Consider the following 20,932-nt stretch of genomic DNA (forward strand, 5'->3'; position numbering starts at 1 on the left):
TGTCCAAAGATATGATCTTCGATGCACATTCCCATGCACTCATTTATTCATTCAACAAATATTGAGTACCTGCTATTAGCCTATGCAAAGTCTTTGCTCTCCTGGAGTTTATACTCTTATAGGAGAGACAGAAAATGCATAAGTCAATCTAGAGTGTGTCACGTATTTATATGTGCTATGCTAAAAATAAAGTCGAAAAATAAAGTGATGAGAAGGGACATAATTTTAGAAAGGGTAACCATGGAAGACCTCTAACAAGGCGATGGATACAGAGACCAGATGGGGGGAAGAATGAGCCCTGCAGACACCTGGGGGCATATTCTTCTCTCCCTCCCTCCCTCCTACTATGCCCAGACCACACTTGAGCCACCAACCCTCCACTGACTTCCAAGTCTCTGTGCCTTTGCTGTTGGTCTTCTCTCCTGAAGATCCCCCTCCTCTGTCTGTTGAAATTGAATACTCCTGTGCCCAGCTTGAATGCCACCTCTTCTGTGAAGCCCTCCTAATTCCCCAAGCCAGACCTGCTCCAGAACTTCACTTCCGAGTTCTAGTTTGCATGAGTGTGAACACATGGAGGCCCTGGGCAGTCTTTTAGTTCTGCATCTGCAGTGCCCAGCACACAACAAAAGAGAATCTCTATTTTGGCACTTCCAGACTATCTGGTTTTCACACACACCCTCTCCAGACTACACTGCGAGTTGCTAAAAGGCAGAAATTGCCTTACTCAGCTTCTGGTTCCCCGAGTTGGTGCAGCATAGAGTCTGGCACACAGATGTTTGCCAGGGAGGGGGCATGTGTGCAAGTTGCCAAAGAGCCTGGACACATTCCTGGCAGGGAAGCATTCCCTCAGCACACACAGATGAAAATACTCTCCATCTTCTGTAGTGAGAATGAAGCTGTCTCCTCAAATCCACTCTCCCCTTCTTCGTGGGCACACAGGAGCCCAGACAGGCTACACTTCCCAGCCTCATGTGCAGCCAGGGAGGCCATGGAACTGCATTCCTGCCAGTGGAGTGTGAGCTGGCGGGACCACGCCATAGAGGACCTGGGCCTATGGACAGTGGGCACATCTCTTCCACCCTCTCTCCCCCCAACACTGGCTGACACCCAGACATGGCCACAGCTCAGCTTCAACCACGTGGATAGCAAGGTCCCATCCCAAGCAGAGCAGCAACTTCAAAGGAACTGGATTCCAGATGTCATAAGCAGCCAAGCTGCCCCCTCACCTGGTCTGCTCATGTTGGGGACATCAGGGCCATCACATAAGACAGAAAAATGACTCCTCATTCTTTAAGCCACTGCAATATTCCGCCCCTTTGATTCAGCAGCCTTCCACTAAGGAACACACTTGCTTCCCAGGGTGAGCAGAGCAACAATGGGACCTAAGTCATTGTCTTCAAAAACCTCGCCTGGTGCCTCCAGGGGGGACAGGGAGTCCCAATTCCCAGGCAACCCACTAAGGTGTCAGAGTGTCAGCAGAGGGGGTGAGAGGAGGGTGTGCAAGGCAGGGCAAACCCCACGAGGAGCTCAAAGGAGCAGAGCACTGTGGGTTGGGAAGGCAGCACCACGGGGACAACAGGAGCAGAAAAGCCAGCTCCTGCCACTGGGGAAGGGCTGGCATACAATCAAATGGACACAGACACTGACCTCAGCCCTGCTGCCCGGGGCTCCTCCCGCTCATCCTGCTGGCATCACTGGGTGGTGGGGCAGAATGAGAGAAAGGGGGAAGGGGCTGACCTGGGAGGTGAGGGGCATAATCTCACTCGCTCCAGCTCCCACTGAGGAACAGGACCAGCGCAGCTGTGTCTTTCAACCTCAGATCAACGGTCCTTCCCTAATTCTGGGACTGCTGCACCCTGCACCAGTTCAACTCTGAGCTTTGGTGTCCATCAAGTCGCACCAGACCAGAAGGTACAAAGACAGGGGACAGCCGCTGCCCTCCCCAGCCCTGGGTACCCTAATCACTTGCCCAACCGTTCCAGCTCTGCTGAGCTCACGAAGTCCCTGCCTGCCTATTTTATCACTTTATGTTTCTGCCAGGTGCTGGGTTTGGTGCCGGCGAGGACGGAGGCCCTGCAGAGAGGCTGAACGGGTGGAGAGAAGGAGCAAGGGCTCTGGAGCCAAGCAGAAGAGGATTCACCTTCTGACCCCACCCACTAACCAGCCCTGAGACCCCAGCAAGCTTTAGTTCTTTTTTTTTTTTTGAGACAGAGTCTCACTCTTGCCTGGGTTAGAGTGCTGTGGCATCAGCCTAGCTCACAGCAACCTCAAACTCCTGGGCTTCTGGGCTCCTGCTTCAGCCTCCCGGGTAGCTGGGACTACAGGCATGCGCCACCATGCCTGGCTAATTTTTTATATATATTTTTAGTTGGCCAATTAATTTCTTTCTATTTTTAATAGAGATGGGGTCTCGCTCTTGCTTAGGCTGGTCTCGAACTCCTGAGCTCAAACAATCCGCCCACCTCAGCCTCCCAGAGTGCTAGGATTACAAGCATGAGCCACCGAGCTCGGCCCAAGCTTTAGTTCTTGAATAAAACAGAGGTAACGCCGCTGCCTCACCAGGTGTGTGAGGAAAACATGGTCTTTTCCTGGTGCATAGAAAGTGCTCCACATACGCCGTTTCCCTCCATTGCTCCTGGATGCCTCCCTGTTGGCCTGCCATGATTTGTGAAATTACTAACATTGGACCTGTCCTTCAGGGGTAAGGCACTGTTTGTATAATGTCCCTGTAGAGTAAGGTGCCACCTCCTACAAAAGACAATTAAGTGTTCTGGGCAAGGCAGGCAAGCGTCCAAGCGTCTGGTTGAGGTTCTGATCTTAAAGCTCCTGGGTGCAAGCAACAGTCACTCTGAAGTGGTTGGTATGGCTGCACAGCCCCGAAGCGGAAGATGTCATAAAGAAATGCTGCATCAAGGACCCTAAACTTTACGGTCTGTCAATCTCCAGGTGGGCAGGGGAAAGGATGCTAAAGAGGCCAGGAGGCAGAACAGCTCAGGGACATCTCACCAGAAGAGAAATAGGAGAAAGGCGGCAGAAGGAAGGAGTCAGGGAGGTGACAGGCCTCTACAGGAGACACGGGAGAGGGCGACCAGAGTGGCCCCAGCCCCACAGCCCCGCAGGTGGGGCCTTCTCTGCCGCACGCAGCCAGCACACCCTGGCCCCTCCACACCCTCCTCCCAGCTGCTCTGCCCTGCTCCTGGCACTAAGTGGCTCCTACATGTCCACCCCACCCTCACCCTCACCCACTAGCCAGGTACATTCTAAAATGGAAGGAAGCTAAAAGCTCTGACCTTGCTGTTCAGAAAGGGCTCTTGGAATCTTGCCTATAAAACATGCTGGAGGTCAGGAAGGAGGCAAAATGTGTGTTTGTTGCGAAAAGACAAGATTGAGCACCTCCAGGGTTGTGTTTCTAGCCTGGCTACAAATTTGACACAACCTGGGGAAGTCACACACCCTTCCTCTGATCTTCACCATGCTGTAAGACAGGTCACCAATACTTACTCTGACTCCAATCCCAGGAGCAGTAACAGGAAAACTTCACCAAGGGGAACACCTGCTCGTGCAGGACCAGCAGGTGGGAGACACAGAGGCAGCCCAGGCCCACTAGAGTTCGCCGAATGGAGGGAGGTGCTCTCACAAGGCCACAGTGTGGGGCACGGAGGCAGCGCATAGGAACACGCCTATAGAGGGCCAGGCCAACACAAGGAAGGGCTTTCTACTCACTAGCGCATTCAAAAGCTAGCCTCGCTCAAAGGAAGTTTGGCTGGGTGGCTGGCACGGGTGCTAAGTGGAGCAACTCCACACTGGGTGGGCAGGTGGACAACATGACCTTTAAGGCTTTTCCAACTCTGATGTCCTGCCACAACACGCTGGCGTTGAAGGGGTGATCCCGTCTGTCTTGCAGGGCTCAACTGCTGTCAGACCTCCTCCTGCAGCCTTCCGTGGTTTACAGCAGGGCTCCCATCTACTCCAGCTCTCCCGATGCTGCCGCAGGGGCTCTGCAACCACACCACTCCCCTATGTACCCTGCAGCCCCCTGCATGGCCACACAAAGTCAGTGAGGCAAAGCAAGTCAAAGGACAATCAGTCCAACGATGCAAACATTTGTACTCCAAGAAGCCCCAGAGCAGCTGGTTGATGACGGCAGCACAGAACAGGTGCACGCTGTCCCTGAAGCCCATCCTAGGGCCAGGCTCCATGACCGAGACCTGGCCAGGTGGCTGTATGACCCATTCCATGGGGGGCCAGGCACATACCACTGCCTAGCTCCTCCTGGGAGCAACCAAGCCCCATAGGTGGGGCTTCAGGGAGAACAGGGACCGGAACACAGAGATACAGGGTGGGCTGACCTGGGAAGTCTGGAGACTGTTGCTCATGCCTGGCTGAGGGAGGCCCTCCCAGGTGATTCAGAAAAAAACCTCTACTAGGCTATGGCAGAAGGGCTCAACTTGCAGAACCAGATCTCACCGGGGAGGTGCTGGGAGGCCCTGCGCCCCAGCTGATGCAAGAATCCCCTCCGTGCTGCCCCAACTGTCCCTGGAGGCTGAGCTCTCAGAGGAGCCCACTACAATTTCTGACTGCACTTCTTTAGGGAGAGAGATCCCTTCTATGGGGAACAGAAAACTGCCTTTCTGGAACTTCCACCCATGAGTGTCAGGTGTCCAAGCACCTAGAACCGAACTCAAATGCCACCTCCTCGAGCATGCCCTGCAACTCCCCCACCCAGTGAGACAGCTGTCCTCCCAGCAGAGCCTCGCCTTGGCAACCACCACTGGCATTTGAGTCCATTATTCCACCTGTGCGATGAAAGGCTCTGTGACCCAGGTGAGAAGATAAACAAAACAAAAAGGGAGAAAGGTCCATGATATTGTAGACCAGATAACAAGACAAGCACAGAACTCAGCACCAAGCAGGCACTTGTCCTGGGGAGGCTGAACGGGTGCTGGCAGGCCCTGGGCTTCGGTCTCCGGCCCAGCTTCCCTAGGAGAATTCCCTCCTCCCTCCCTGCCCGTGGTCCTTCTCTCTTCATAAGACACTGTGGAAGGGACGTCTGCTGCAGGAAGGTCAGAGCAGACATTCGCCAGCTACAGCCCCATGGAAGCTGTGGCGAGCACTGGCTGGCCGGCCGGCCTAGCAGCTCCGAACAGTCTCTGCACATGGCTTCCCTCTTCTTTCTCCTTGAAAGAGAAAACACCTCCTCACCAGGAGGGCAAAGACTGAGGTGGCCACGTGCTTCTTCCAAAGGTTTCTCTCCCTCCTTGGAAGGCATCGAGCTCTTTGCTGTCCAGGGGCCTTCCCACTTGCAGTTCCCTCTGCCCAGCACCCCCCTGGCTGTGCCTAGCACATGACAGCCAGGACAAGGGGCCAACGGAGGCTGAAACTAGCTCACAGGAGGCATTTTCCCTAACTCCCCCAGCGGAGTTGCATGGCCCAGCAGGCAGCCCTGGCCAGGGGTGAGCCACATTAAACAAACATGGCCACCTCAGTCTCAGCCTTCGGCGGTGGGCTTAGGTGTCTCTTTTTCAGGGAAGTCTTCGGACCCCTCCACTCCAAAATCATGCATTTCTCCTACCCCATAATTCTCTTCTACCACCCTATTCTTTCCTTTGTAGCATGTGTTACATTTTGATTATCTGAGCATAGTCTGTTTCCCACTATTCTACAGGACCCATGAGGGCAGGGCTGGATCTATTTTGTTCAGCTGCAGACTCAGGACCAAACCTGGGGCCTGGCACACAGAAACAGTGCACATCTGAGCTTTACGGAGGCACATGCTTCAGATTAGCTTTGAACTCCCCAGGACCACAGATGGCCCTCATCTGGGCATACAGCAGAAGGTGAGCGGCAAAGCCACTGGGTCACCCAGAGGCCCAAGAGGGTTTAATCCAACTGAAACAGGGCAGGTAGGATGCATAAGAACAGTGTCCACCAACACTGAGTACCAGCTAGGTGCCAGGCGCTAGGCATTATTGCACTTAATCATCACAGCTACACTAAGAGGTAGGTATTACTACCATCCACATTCAACAGACAAAGGCACTGAGGCATTACGAGGTTAAGGAATACTAAGGAATACTAAGTAGTACAACTACTAAGTAGTACAACTGGGATTTAAACTCTGCCATGATCTGAACCAAACCTGTGCTCTTAACCAACAAGTGACAAGCTCTCCCTTTACAGGCTCTAGTCCCAGTAGGCAAACCAGTGTTTAATTCACCTGCCCCAAGCCCCCTGGACCTTTCTTGATGCCCATATGGCATGCACCATCCATAGAACCTCCAGCAAACACCTGCAGGCCTATCGGAGACAGAATCATAGGACATAAACAGTCTCCTGTTGGGAGACAATGTTTCTCAGCCTTTTAAAGCACACACCCCCTTTTGATAAATATGCAGGCTTCACCCCCTCCCCCAAAACTGTGCCATGCCCCACTTGAGAATTAGTATAATATCAGGCAAGATTTTGTCAAACTCCACCTTCAACAGTTTATGTTAAAAATATATGTAGCTTAAAATGTGATTAAAATCCTGAATATGCTTTTCAAACTTCACAGTTGCTCCAATCCATAGAGATCATGATTCATTCTCTCTCCCCCTCACCCCCATTGACAGTCACCACTCACGGGCAATAATAGAACGCAAGGGGCCTACCACAAAGAGCAGAAATGTTCTAAGTCGATATGGAATGTGTAGAACAGGCAACCTTTGGGACATTTCAAGCACACTCAGAATAGAAAGGAAATATGATCTAAGATCATCAGAAAAAAGTCAAGAGATCAGGCTACTATTTTCACTACTGAAGTCCCAAGGATAATGTAAGGATAATGCCAAATGAAGCTCGTAAAGCTTTAGGAAGACATTTTTCCTAACATCCCAAAATGTGACACTGGGAAGGGAAAGGCCGCAGCGAGATGACCCCTACCATCCAGCGCTGCTTTTCGTTTAGGGCACGGCTCTGAGAACGAGGCTGCAAGGTGTTCTCTGGCTAGTTACCATTTGTAACAGGCAACTGAGGGAAGGAGAACCTGAAGTTGAAGGGGGCTCTGGGGGGGCCTGGCCCTGGCAACTCTCCTCCTCCAGGGGAGGGCAAACCCACTGTCCCTGTTAGAAGAGTGGGCGTGGGAGTCAGAGCCACACAGGTTCTAGTCTGGTTCTGCCACTTACTCGCTGCTGATGTTGGACAAACGACCTCCGACCTCTGTTTCCCTCCCCAGGAGAGGATGACCATACAACTTCCCTCACTGGCTTACTACGAAGATTACATGAGATAGTCCATTTAATCCTCACTGTTTAGCACAGTGTCTAGAAAATACTAAGTGAACATAAGAAGTATTTCTAAGTGTCGGCATTGTGTGTACTACCATCCTTGTTTCCCAGTAGAAATTCAGGCAGTGGGAAGGGCAGCCTGGCAACCCGTTCATTCTCATTTCCTATTTATTGTCACAAGTTACATGAACTCTGTGGTCAAGGACAAGAACAGCTGGGCAGGCCAGGGAAATGCACAGCTGCTGTGTTTTAGGAAAAGTAATACTGCAAGGGGCCTGAGCTTGGGAAGGAGCTGGCAGGAGAATGTGAAGTCTGGCCTGGGTGGGAGAGAGGAGGCAGCTCCGAGGGAGGCTCTGTGCAGGGAAAGTGGACAGAAACAACCAATGGGGCTGGAGCGTGAGGAAGACATGCACCAAAGCCCAGTGTGGGGCACAGGAAGCTGCAGGTGAGCTAGAGGAAGCCTCGGGTCGGCTGGCATGGAGCATACAGGAAGAGCAGGATGTGGGCAGCAGAGGCAAGTGGGGCCATGCCCTCAGGGAGGGCAGCTGGGATAAAGAACCAGGCTGCCTGGGTGCTCCCGGATGGAGAAAGGCTGAGACAGAACAGGAAGGCAGGCCACGAGTTCTTCCCTGGCTGACCTCGGCCCCCAGCTCAATCCCCCACTGGCCCCCAACTCCGTGGGCCCCAGGGCTTAGCCAGTATTCCGGTCACTGCACCATCTACTGTCCCCATCTGGGTCCGCTTTCCTAGCAGCAAAACAGGATGCAGGTCTCAGCATTTCCCCTTTTCCTGGTATCTCTGAAACAAGTGCTCCATGGTTTCTCTGTGGGGGACAGGGCAACGAGGCCAACGTGGGGATGAAATCCATAACCATTATCAGAGTGGCCCCTGCAGTCCCACGCTGGGAGGGAAGTGGGGTAAGCTGGCCAGCACTCAGCCCCTCCCCAGCGGCACAAAGGGCACAGCCACCTCCCTCCCACCTCAGCCCTGCTCACTGGCCTCCACGTACATAGGCCATCAGGGATCTCAGAAGCCGGTGGAGAGGAAGGGACCCCAGACCACACCAGGCATCCTAAGGCCCTGGCGCAAGCTCTGGGCAGGTGCTGTTCTCACACCAGCCCTCCAGAGCACAGAGGCAGCTGCAGGGCCACCTGCCCAGGAGTCTGGGATGGCGGAGGTAGAGCCAGTGTTAAGTCATGTCCCAGGTCCAGGAGGACTCCTCCCTGATCCCACAGGACCACTGTGTAGTGATATCACGAGAGCGACCATGGTAACAGGGCTGCCTGCATCTGCACGAGACTGCCCAGTGCACGCAGCACCATCATATACACAGTCTCTGACTGGGACTGGGCAGAGGTTGTTCCTATCTTGGAGGCACCCTGGCCAGGTTCATGGCTCCTGAGAGGTGGCACTGGTGGGCCCAAGACCCCTTCCTCAGCAGTCTCGTCCTTTCCCTGTCCCTGGCATTTCTCTTTCCGCCTGGACATTCTCAATCCTTCCCATCCTGAGCCACCACCAACCAGCTCTCCAGCAGCCCTATGCTCCTGAGGGCTGACAACTCTCCTCTCCAGGTCCCCAGGTGTGCCAGACCCTCCCTAGTGTTCCTACCACCTGTCCCTCTGCCCTGGCCAACCTGTCACCAAAGCCTGTGGCCTCTTCCTTCCAAGGGGCTTGTGTACCATCTGCACTCCCACTCCCCACCCTTCCCTCCTGCCTGGAGCACCTCCAGCCACCCGTCAGCCTCCCTGTCTTCCGCCCTGCCCTATCTTCCCCAGCCATCCTGAGTCCCACCGTGCTCTCCCAGGTGTGCTGCATCTCCCTGGGCACAGGCCTGCCCCACTGACTGGCATCCAGGGTGCCACTTGGGCCTTACTTCCTACTGCCCTCCCCACCCTTGGTTTGGCCCAGGTGGATCCCCCTTCCTGATGCCCGCTCTCCCCCTCCCTTCAAGGCTCCACTCTCCAGTGTCCACAGCACTTGTGGAGATGGCCGCTAATGCCTTCCCTGTCCAAAGTCCTGAAAGGGGCACCTCCCAGTGTGGCCTGGCCCCCACCAGCTGCCTGTACTGAGATGGTCCTGTGGCCCAGAGAAGCTCACCCACCGCAACACCGGTATGCCCAGCTATGGAACAAGCTGACAGCTGACAGACAGGAGAAGGCTGGGTCTACTGAGAGGGAAGCCAAGAGCAGATGCTCAGACTAAAGCAGAGAGGCCACACAGCCCCCAAAGACAGAGCCACCTCCATCACTGGCTCCATTCAGCCCCAGCTCCCATGAGACCAGGCCTTGCCAGCATCTTTCCAACAAGCCCTGCTTCCCCTGAGCTCACCTGGATGGGCTGCTGCTCCCAGGTGCAACACTGTCACACCAGGCCCTGGGGCTCTTATCCCCTCCATCTGACAGCCCTAATTGGAGGAGCCATGTAGTTGGCAACAAGCAGGCTCTGCTAAGGGTCACTTCTTTTATTGTTTCCCTGTGTGGCTATTACATGTTCCACACAGACCTGCTTTGCTCCTTAGGACCAGAGCTCCTCAGTAAGGCCTAGAAGGCACACAGCTCTAGGGCTACCTATGCTACTCAAGTTCCTTTTTCTGAGCTGCCCCAAAGTGCAAGGTGTCCAGAGTGGGCCCTGCCAGAACTGTTTCATCTCATGTGACCCCATATGCTGGCTGGAGTTGAGTAGATCAAGGAGACAGGGCCCAAACTGGGCCAATGTGACTCTCCCCCATGGGAATATGGACTTTGGACTGGGAGGTCTCAGTCTGAGTGTGGCTGGCACTGTAGCAGGAACACTTGGGACTGTGTGGGCTGAGGGGGAGGAAGCCAGGCTGCAGAGAAGAGAAGGAAGTCCAAAGAGAAGCAGAGCTGCGAGACAGAGGGAGAATCTAACATGGTTTTTCTAATCCTTGCTTAAGGCCAAGCAGCAATCCTGCCCATGGGGTCCTGAGTCCCCCCCTGAAACCCTATCATAAATCGTCTTTTTTGCTAAATAGATTCAGTCGGTTTCTGTTACTTGCAATCAAGGGGTCCTAACACAGCTGGGATCTCCCTGCCCCTTTTCCGCTTCTCAGGAATACAAAGCAGGTGCTCTACAAACACTTGCTGAATGAAGGAAAACTGGCCCCAGATTCTGGCTTTCCTATTTCTGCCAAAGGCACCATTGTGCTCTACAAATACTCTCTTTATAAAATGTGTAACTCAGCCCCAGGCAACTTAAATTAAATGCACTTTCCTTGCCTGAAATGCATTATATCCTCGTTTTCATCTCCTCTGTGAGGCAAACCAGTGCTAAAAGGGAAGGCAGGCAGGAGCAAGCCAGAAAAAACAGCCCTTCCAAGTACAGGCCAGCAAGTCAAACTGCATCTGCAAGCTCTGTGCTACTCCCTGACTGCCCCAACTCCAAAAACTGTGTCCCGAGATTTCTGTCCCTGTGCCACACGTCTAGCTACCCAAGATGACTGTCAAAATCTCCCAAAGGGTCACACAGTTTGCAACCCTCCTGATGGTTTCCTTATGCCAGGGTTCCTGCACGAGGCCAGACCCACGAGTCCTAAGGCTGAAAGGAACCTCAGAGCATCGTCTTGCCCAGTGGTTTTCACACTGTGTGCTCTGCAGGACCCCAAGACTTAAGTGGAACCCTTGGGGGGAGGGGCATTCTTCCAGGCTTCAACCAGGGCAGTATTCGTTTGGTTGTATATACCAAGCTACCTTTTAATCTGAAAGGGTTCCAGTTGCTTAAAAAAATAGTACAAAACTCCCATTCCAGACTCACTCTTCATCATGCAGATAGGGAACCGGAGATTTCACGGGCTTGCACAGAGAGGGCAATAAGATTCAATGCATTTGCCCCAGGCTGCCCACTGCTCCGGACTACACCCCCCACTCGATTGGTACTCCATCCGAGGTGACCCTGCCTGCATCTGAGGAAGGGCACCGCTAACAGCCTGAACAATGTGGAGCTGTCCTGATGCTAGTCCTCCGCTATATATAGTTTCTCCCCTGAAATGACCTCATGCAGCAGCAAAGGTTTGTGGTGTGGCAAAACTGGCTCTGAGTCCCCAATTCCAGGGGAGGAGAACTGCTGTACAAACTGGGTGGTACGCGGAAGAGAGAGGAGTCTGCGGGGTGGGGAGGGATGGGGGTGGCAGATGGGAAGCAAGCTTTTGAGACAACTCAGAGGTTCTTTCCCTTGATGCCCTGGGCAGCAGCAGAGAAGAGTGAAGCTGAGACTCTCGTGAGGTGGGGGATGAAACGGGTCGCAGCCTGGGGTCACAGGCTCCAAGCCTGCCTGCTCACAGATGTCGGTTTCCTCTTTCCAGACCACTTCATTCATCTGCACCCCTTGGGCAAAACCTAACAGAGGCTCTCTTTGGCCTAAACACCCCATCTACTATTCAACACCTTCCACAGTCTTGGTATAAACAATCAATTTGATCCTATTGCCTAAAGAAAAGAAAGCAAAGCTAGAAGGATAAACAAATAAGAACAGAGACTTCTCTTCAGAGTGGAGAAGGGGAAAAAAAAGAACAGAGACTCTCTAGGTGGTGGAAGTACAAAGATTTTCTTCTTTGGGACTTCTAATATCGTACACATTTTTTACATGAACACATATGACTTTTACAATAAAGAAAAGCTTACTGGTTGCTTCTCTCCAACCCCTTCCTCAAATCACTAACCCTTATACAAATTGTGCGCACTTACCCCTAACACCTGCCCCAGCCCAATCCTCTCCCCAGGGAGTAACTTGAGTCCCACCACCCTCAGAGGCCTTCCCTTAATAACTTGAGTCAACAGAGATCTCTCCCATGTCAAATCTTTCTATAAGTGTCTACACATTGCCTTTATCTCAACTTGTCTATACTACATGATTTAGCACTTGTCTACATATTGGCTTGTTTGAAATGGTATCACACCTTTAACTTACTTCCTTTCCCAAGCAGACTGTAAGCCATCATGGATGATAAGACATAAACATATAATATGTGCATGCATGTTTGCAGGTATGAGGCAGGGTAGAATACTAGAAAGGGCACACGAAATGGAGTCAGATTTCCTGGATCAGATACCAACACCACCTCTAACTGTGCAGGGCAGACCAGTGGCTTGACCAGTTGGCTAGACTGCTCTGAACCAGTCCCCAAGTTCCTCCAGCTGAATTCCCTAGGAATACCAATTTCCTTCCTCCAAAAGGAAGGGATGGATTCTGAGCAAGCCTGCCAACCTCACGAGTTCTGAAAAAGAGATCATTTCACCTCCAGAACTGAGACCCCAGACCCAGCCTACAAAAGGGTCCCCATCTATCTCTATGCAAACTGGCACAGGACGATGGGCCAGGCACATGAAGAACAGGGCCCTTAGGCTGAAGTCTCTCTTTGGACACTTTCTCTGGGCCACGGCCCTGCCACAGCCACAGGCCCAAGACCGGTACTGCCAAAGGTAGTAGGCTGAGCATCTCTGCCCAGGGCTTTAGCAAAGTGCTTGATGGTCAACGATGGACCAGACTTCCAGGCCCTAGATCTTCCAGGGGACACATGTCACAGCGTTACAGTGCTAGGCTCAGCTTCAAATAGGTGAGTCAGCTGCAGGGCCCCATGTAGCTTTCCTTTTGCCTACTCCCCTCAAAGACTAGTCTATCCTGTCCCTAGAAAGAGAACAACTGCATATAGCATGTAGGATTTGTATAAAATTCATTCAGGCCTTATAAAAAGCCATAATAGCAGTAAGATACTGGCCAAATAGGCCTCCCATCTCCTTGGTAGCCACATCTGGATCAGGCCACAGCAGGAATATATTCTCTAGTAATACCAATTCCAGGCCCAGATGAGCTCTAGGCTCTGTGCACCTGCTGTGAGAGTGTGGAGGGGAGAAGGGCAAGGAATGGAGGAGTCAGCCTGGGGCATAAACGCGGCCCTGCAGAACACCGTCCTGGCCCCTCGGAGCTGGGTGTTACGGCTCTGCCACAGGGGCTGGGGAAGGGACGGGGGCAGGTAGAAATGGGAAAAAATTAAAAACGAATCACTGAAACTCCAGTATTATTCAGTCCATCACGCCATGAGATCCCTGAGGACAGGAACTGACTCTGTGCTGTGCTCCCCTCACTTAACACGGTGCCTGGTACGAGGTGCGCGCAGCAAAGATTTAGAGGCAGTTTCCCACTGTGGTCAAGGTACAGAGGGGATAACTGCCAGGATTCAGATAGCTGCTCCTCCACTCTCATGGGCAAGCGTCTTACTCTCCCTGAGCCTCAGTTTCCCCGTCTGTACAGTGGAGGTAATTAGGCCTACATTATAGGGCTGACATGAAAACCGAAGACAGTGATGGCAAACATCTAGTAAGGTGCCTACCACACACATGGTAGGAGATTAATAAATGATACTGATTTCAGTGATGATGATTCCTGGAGCTGCTGGGAAGCTCGGGAAATGAAATGCTCATGCCATGTGACAAGTCTATTTTAGGGGAGCAGAGCGCTTCTGCTAAGTAAAAAATCAATGCCATGTGCAGTATCCCATATTACAGAGGACAGTGCGGTCTGTTTCCCAGACACTGGTGGGGGGTGGCGAGAGGCGGAAGGAGGGCCAAATCCATGAAGGTTGTCACAAAGTGCACTTTCTGGCACAGTCAGGATATGTAGTGCAAGAACTGGCAGAAGTAGACTATTTGCTAGTCATGGGTGCAATGATGTCAGTAAACCAGCTATACCTGTTTAGGGCCCAGGGAGCCCTTTGTTGAAACTGACAGTGAGGAGGTATTGCATGGAAGGAACCCAAGGCTAAAAACCGAAACAGTGCTCTGGAACCCCAAATCTTCCATTTCTCACTGTGTGACTTCCCCCCAATAGTTAATATCACTAACCCTCTCCCCTTAAGTAAGGAAAATCTCTACCTCAGTGCTTATCAGGAGGATTAGATGGGAGGAGTGTAAAGTACCCACCACAGTGCCTGCCACACAGTCAGGGGACACAATAGCTACAGAAAAACAGTGTTGGAATCTAGGCACAAGAGGTGCTTATCAACTGTGAAAAAGTGGCTCTGATGTGGATGGATGTTTATCACCAGCTTCTTGGAAGTTCACAGAGGGGTGTTTGCAGTTGACAACATTTATCAGAGAAATGTGCAAAGTTCCAGGAAGGAAGCTCTGGGGACCCAGAGATGTTCTTCCAAGCTGAAGGTGGGCCATAAGCAAGCCTTGACCTACTGGGAAGAAATGTCTGAATGTTTGGAGATAGCCTAGAAAAGTAGCCACTGGTTGTTGCTGCAATTAGCAGCAAGGGTTGTGAGGTGTGTTGCAAGGGATTTGTTACTAACGAGAGTTGATAGTTGATGTTCTCAAGTTTTTGTGAATGATTCATATTTTTTAAAATGAAGCTGGATTCAAGGCTATCTCTATAATAACAACATTGTCTCTCAACTTGCTTCCGATTTGCGTTCCTGGATGAATGAGTGGAATTACAGGAAGAGCTGACCCAGGGCACACTAAGGAAGTCAGGTTTTACACGTGAACTTTATTGGCCATGTATCTCAACTTCGGGGAAGAGGAAAGTTGGGAGCAGCTGGCTTAAACACAGTGCTAAACATGGTGAGAATAGTAAAATAATAATAATAATAACTAATATTTGTTGAGTATTTAGTATGTCCCAGGCCACCACTCTAAAGACTTTACATGCAGTAACTCATTTAATACTCACGACAACCCCATGGAGTAGGTACTGTTATCTCTGTTTTACAGATAAGGAAAATGAGGCCCAAAAATTCAAAATTACTTGCCCACAGTTACATAGCTAATGAGCTGGAGGAGCTGGGATAATGAAATACAGATAGATACTAAATGAATAAAATACTTGTCATAATTACCTGTCATATTAGAAAACTATCTTTTAAATATCCTCTTTGAAAGAAAGACCTCAGGTTTTTTGTTTTTTTTTTTGAGACAGAGTCTCGCTTTGTTGCCCAGGCTAGAGTTAGTGCCGTGGCATCAGCCTAGCTCACAGCAACTCAAACTCCTGGGCTCAAGCAATCCTACTGCCTCAGCCTCCCGAGTAGCTGGGACTACAGGCATGTGCCACCATGCCCGGCTAATTTTTTTCTGTATATATTAGTTGGCCAATTAATTTCTTTCTATTTATAGTAGAGATGGGGTCTCGCTCTTGCTCAGGTTGGTTTCGAACTCCTGAATTCAAACGATCCGCCCGGCTAGGCCTCCCAGAGAGCTAGGATTACAGGTGTGAGCCACTGCGCCTGGCCAGACCTCAGGTTTTGAACATCAAAGGAAATTCATGACTGACCCTTGCTATTACACTCTAACTCCAGGAGAAGGGTCAGAGAGTGACCAGAATCAGAGAGTGACCAGGTAGGAATAATGGGAGGCTACCATCTGTTCCTCCCAACACATGGGGCTAAACAAGGGTCAGTAGAATACAACAAAGAAACAATGAGCTTTGCCTTGGTTATTATCATTACCAACCCATGGCTATCATTTGCTAAGCTCCACACATTATCACATTCAACGCTTGACTGCTTTAAAGGACGCACTCTTGTCCCCATTTTACAGATGCAGAAACTAAGGCTCCTATCTGAGGCTTTCTCATCATGGTAAGAAAGCAGTGGAGCCTCTGCCTCCCTATGGTTGCTGCCACTTAGTCAATAATCTTGGGTAGCTTAACATCCTCACCAAGTCTCAGTAACCTCTCGTCCGTAAAATGGGAAAAATTATTCTTGCTTTGCCCCCAAGCAGGATGGCTGTGGGGATCACATGATATATATATATGTGTATATATATATTACTTGAGAAAGCACTTTGAAAACCACAAAATGCTGAGCAAAGCAAGAGATGGTTAGTCTTTTTAATCACAGAGGGTAACACCTGATTCTGCAAGCACTTTGCTAATGTGACGCTCCATGCCTCTTTTCCCTTGAGAATAGTTCAAAGTCCGCAGAGTGAGGACATTCTTTTCTTCAAGTCCCTGGCATCTGTGAGTTGGAATGTGGGGGTCCGCTCTGGGAGGAGGAGGAGGAGGAAACAATAATATTTGCATTTTACTTGTATTTCTCTTTAGGAACACAGTCTTGGCTGAGGTTCCATTGCCTCCAGCACACTCAGCCCTCAAACATTCAGCACATATTTATTGAGCACCTACTATGTGCCAAGCATGTTCATACAAGATGATACACTCACATGGCTCCTGGGTGGGAGGTGGAGGTCTGGGGGCCGGGAAATTAAAGGAGAGGGGACAACAACAGGAAGGGAAGGCAGCGGCTACAGTTCCTGGAGTTCTGAAGACTTCACAGCTGACCTCCCAGCTTCTTTCCAAGGGTGGGGTAGGGTGCCGGACAAGGCTCACAGCACAGTGGAATGAGCCACGAGCACTGGAATTCAAGTCAAAGTCCTTAGTTCTAGCTCTGCCTCTTCTCAGCATCATAACCAAATCAATTTACTTTCCTGACCATCAGCTTTCCCATAGAAAAAATTTTTTAAGAAGCCAGACATGACAGAGTAAGACCTTGTCTCTAAAAAAAATAAAAACAAAAACCAAAAAACTCAAGTGTTTTATTCTTTCCATTCCAATAAGGATAAGTTGTACAGTGGCCAAAAGCCTGGGTTCTGAGCTCAGACCACCTGGGCTCCAGTCCTGGCTCTGCAGCTTACAAGCTGTGTGGCTTTAGGCAGCAGATGTTCACCTTTCTCAGTTTCTTCATCTGTGCAAAGGTGATAATAGTATCTACCCATAGGGTGGGTGTGAGGATTAACCCAGATACTGCACATGATGTTCCTGGCACATGGCAAACACCCTGCAAAGGTGAGCTGCTGCTAATTGCATCTCTTTGAGCCCTTAAAAACAACACAACTCTGGCCGGGCACGGTGGCTCAGGCTTGTAATCCTAGCACTCTGGGAGGCAGAGGCGGGCGGATTGCTCGAGGTCAGGAGTTCGAAACCAGCCTGAGCAAGAGCGAGACCCCGTCTCTACCATGAATAGAAAGAAATTAATTGGCCAACTAATATATATAGAGAAAAAATTAGCCGGGCATGGTGGCACATGCTTGTAGTCCCAGCTAGTTGGGAGGCTGAGGCAGCAGGATTGCTTGAGCCCAGGAGTTTGAGGTTGCTGTGAGCTAGGCTGACGCCACGGCACTCACTCTAGCCTGGGCAGCAAAGCGAGACTCTGTCTCACAAAAAAACAACAACAACAACAACAACAACAAAACTCCAAGTCCAGGGGCTCACCAAGATCCAGGCTGCTTAGTGACTGACTGGCTGCCTTGGCTTGGGCTCTGAGTGAGTGCACCATTCACCCTTTGCCCCTGGTACCAGCCTCCCAGAGGACACAGGTACAAACAAGGAGCCATCCCTGGCGCCCAGTCCTCCTACCCTATAACTTGTAGAAGGTGCTCCAGCCCTTTTCCTGAAAGGTTCCCCTTTCTGAGGGCAATAAGGGACAGGAGTTGAGGGGCTGAGGATAGTCAGAAGTATGGGTGTACACTGTTATCTTCCTTGTGGGTTCAGAAAGCAGGAAGAGATCTAAGAGAGAGAGAAGCACATGGCCTCGAGTAGCAGACACTCTCACCAAGTTGTCATGTCACCATAACACTTCCTACATTCTCCCTTCTGAACCACAGTCCCACATATCACATGCGAAAGGGAGCTGAACAGAGGTGGCCCTCTGAACCAGAGTGAGATAGTACTGACATTATTTGGGAGCCAGATGACTTATAACAACAATGCTTTGCTTAACGGGAATCCACCTATCCATCCATCCATCCATCCATCCATCCATCCATCCATCCATCCATCCATCCATCCATCCATCCGTAGTGCCAACTACTGGCCACACAGTTAGAAACCCAGAAGGAAGCCAAGTGCCGACTGGTCAGAGAGCTATCACACTCTACCTACCCAAGCTCATGTTCTTCACTCTCTGAAGTACTCCTCAGGCTTCCACTCTGAGCCTATTTACTCTTTCTCTATGCACAATTCTAACAAGCTCAGCAGTCTGTTTTCCCAGGAATTTTAAGGGGCTGCTGCTATTTGAACCCAGTAGAAGTGACAACTACATGAGAAACCACTGCACATCCATTAGGATGGCTATTATAATAAAACAAACAAACAAAAACCCACAAAATAAGTGTTGGTGAGGATTAGAGAAATTGGAATCCTTGTGCACTGTTGGTCAGAAAGAGAATGACCATTTGATTCAGCAATTCCATTTCTGGATATATACAAAAAACTGAAAACAGGGACTCTTAACAGTTATTTAGATCTTCCCATGTTCATGGCAGCATTATTCACACCAGCCAAAATGTGGAAGCAATCCAAATGTCCATCCATAGTAGGGCGGATCAACAAAATATGGTGTATATACAATGGAATATTATTCAGTCTTAAAAAGGAAGGAAATTCTGACATGCTACAAGATGGATGAACCTTGATAACATTATGCTAAGTGAAATAAGCCAGTCACAAAAGGAGAAACATTGCATGATTCCACTCCGATGAGTGGAATTCATTTGACCACCCAGAGTGATCAAATTCATAAAGACAGAAAAGTAGAATGTCAGTTGCCAGGGCTTGGGGGAATGAGGAGTTATTATTTAACAGGTACAGGGTTTACACTGGGGAAAATGAAAAAGTTCTGGAGATGGACGGTGGTGATGGTTGCGCAAGAATGTGAATGTACTTATGCTACGGAACTGTACACTTAAAAATGGTTAAGATGGTAAATTTTATGTTACATATATTTAGCCACAATTAAAAAGAGAAAGAAAAAAAAAGTGACCGCTGTCCACCAAGAAAAAGATAGAGCAATGATTACAGGTAGAAACATGAACCCCCAAAGCACAGCAGCTTGGGAGCCATTTAGTTTGGGGGCTGCTGTCCTAGAGTCTCGCCAGCCTCGAGGCCTCATGCTATTATAAGCACAATAACCGACCAGGCAGGATCAGCTCTTCCCATTCAGAGCCCAGAACAGGATTTAAGAGCCTCTCCCAGCACCAATGTTGCTGCGTGGGACCTTGAGGGAAGGCACTCTTGGAATGGGCTCTCCCCAGCAATCTCCTCCCACCCACCACCAGTTCATTCCCCCAACCCCACTATCTTCTTTGAAAGATAAGGCTTTTGAGAGAAAGACCTTTTGTGGTCTGGACTCCCAGCAAGCAAGTACTTTCTACCTATAGGTATGAACTCAACGACCTTGAGTCCCAAACAGACGGTTATTTATGCTCTGCATATTTTGCTCAGAAGTGTATCATTCATTTCAGAAAGATTCCCACCCCAAAATAGTTTTTAAACATTTCTTTTACAGTTTTGCTTCTTAGAAAGAGTAAGTGTCAATGATCTGGTGAGAAAACATCACTGGCTATGGTTTTTGTGTATAAAAATCCTGTAGCTTGGAATAATAGAAACTTTATAAGTTCATAAACTCTCTTTTCAGCTGGGCGCGGTGGCTCACACCTGTAATCCTAACACTCTGGGAGGCCGAGGTGGGCGGATCCCTCAATCTCAGGAGTTTGAGACCAGCCTGAGCAACAGTGAGACCCTGTCTCTACTAAAAATAGAAAGAAATTAATTGGCTAACTAAAAATATATAGAAAAAATTAGCTGGGCATGGTGGCGTGTGCCTGTAGTCCCAGCTACTCGGGAGGCAGAGACAGGAGGATCGCCTGAGCTCAGAAGTTTGAGGTTGCTGTGAGCTAGGCTGACGCCAGGGCACTCTATCCCGGGCAACAGAGTGAGACTCTGTCTCTAAATAAATAAATAAAGTCTCTTTTCATCCAGGATCTTAACTTGATTCTTACAACCTCTCTGAGAGGTGAGTAGGGTGGCAATCACCCACTGTACAAGTGGGGAAACTGAGGCTCAAAGAGATCAAGAGGTTTGTCCAAAGTCACACAAACTAGGAAGGTGCAGAGAACCAAGGCTTGGTTTCCCACCAATGCCAGATGAAACTCTGGGTTGGGACCTCCTATTCGAGCAGACTGTGCAACCATGAAAGTAATTTTAAAATGGCTGTTAGCTTGTTTTATCCTCATAACATCTCTTTGAAGTAAACTGAAAAGATTATCTTTTTTTTTTAATAGAGGATCAACTGAGCAAGAAACAAATGACCTGCCCAAGCTCATCACTCAAGAAAGTGGCAGAGACTAGATGCCCACACCCCACCAACACACTTCACTGACCACTTCTCTATAATATCTTGATCTTAGCACACTCACAACTTAAAGCAGCCCATGCAGTTTTTATATAGGCTGCACTATATTTCTGTGAACTAGGCAGGGGATAGATATACCTTTGTTCTCTTTCTAATAGCTGGATAAGAAAAAAGAGATTAAAGAAATCTTTAGGTTCTTTTTCAGCACTAGAATTCTGTGATTCTAAAAATTCTCCAGCAAGTGGATGGGTCCACAGAACCTGATTTCCTGTCTCACAGTCTATTAGGCCACCCCATCCCTGCCCTGCAAGTTAAGGATGACAAACACCACATGCACCTGGGAGAAGAGTCCACTTTGACATAGATGCACACATAAAATGACAAGCAAGTGCTACTGCCTGGTTAGGACCCTAACAGGGAGCTTCACTCTGCTTCCTTGCTTCAGCCCAGTAGCTCCTAGCAAGAGGCTCCCAAACCACAGCAAATCATACATATTCCAGGTATCTGAGAACTTACTCAAGCCTAG

The 20,932-nt window shown here is 50.0% G+C and overlaps 1 protein-coding gene across 2 annotated transcripts in view; it reads right to left on the reverse strand.

Moving 5' to 3' along the window:
• The window catches only part of UBTD1 (ubiquitin domain containing 1), a 52,296-nt gene that overhangs the window by 25,845 nt on the left and 5,519 nt on the right, over positions 1–20,932 (reverse strand). The window lies entirely within an intron of this gene.

Source organism: Microcebus murinus, chromosome 14 (genome assembly GCF_040939455.1).
Source record: "Microcebus murinus isolate Inina chromosome 14, M.murinus_Inina_mat1.0, whole genome shotgun sequence".
Taxonomy (NCBI): domain Eukaryota; kingdom Metazoa; phylum Chordata; class Mammalia; order Primates; family Cheirogaleidae; genus Microcebus; species Microcebus murinus.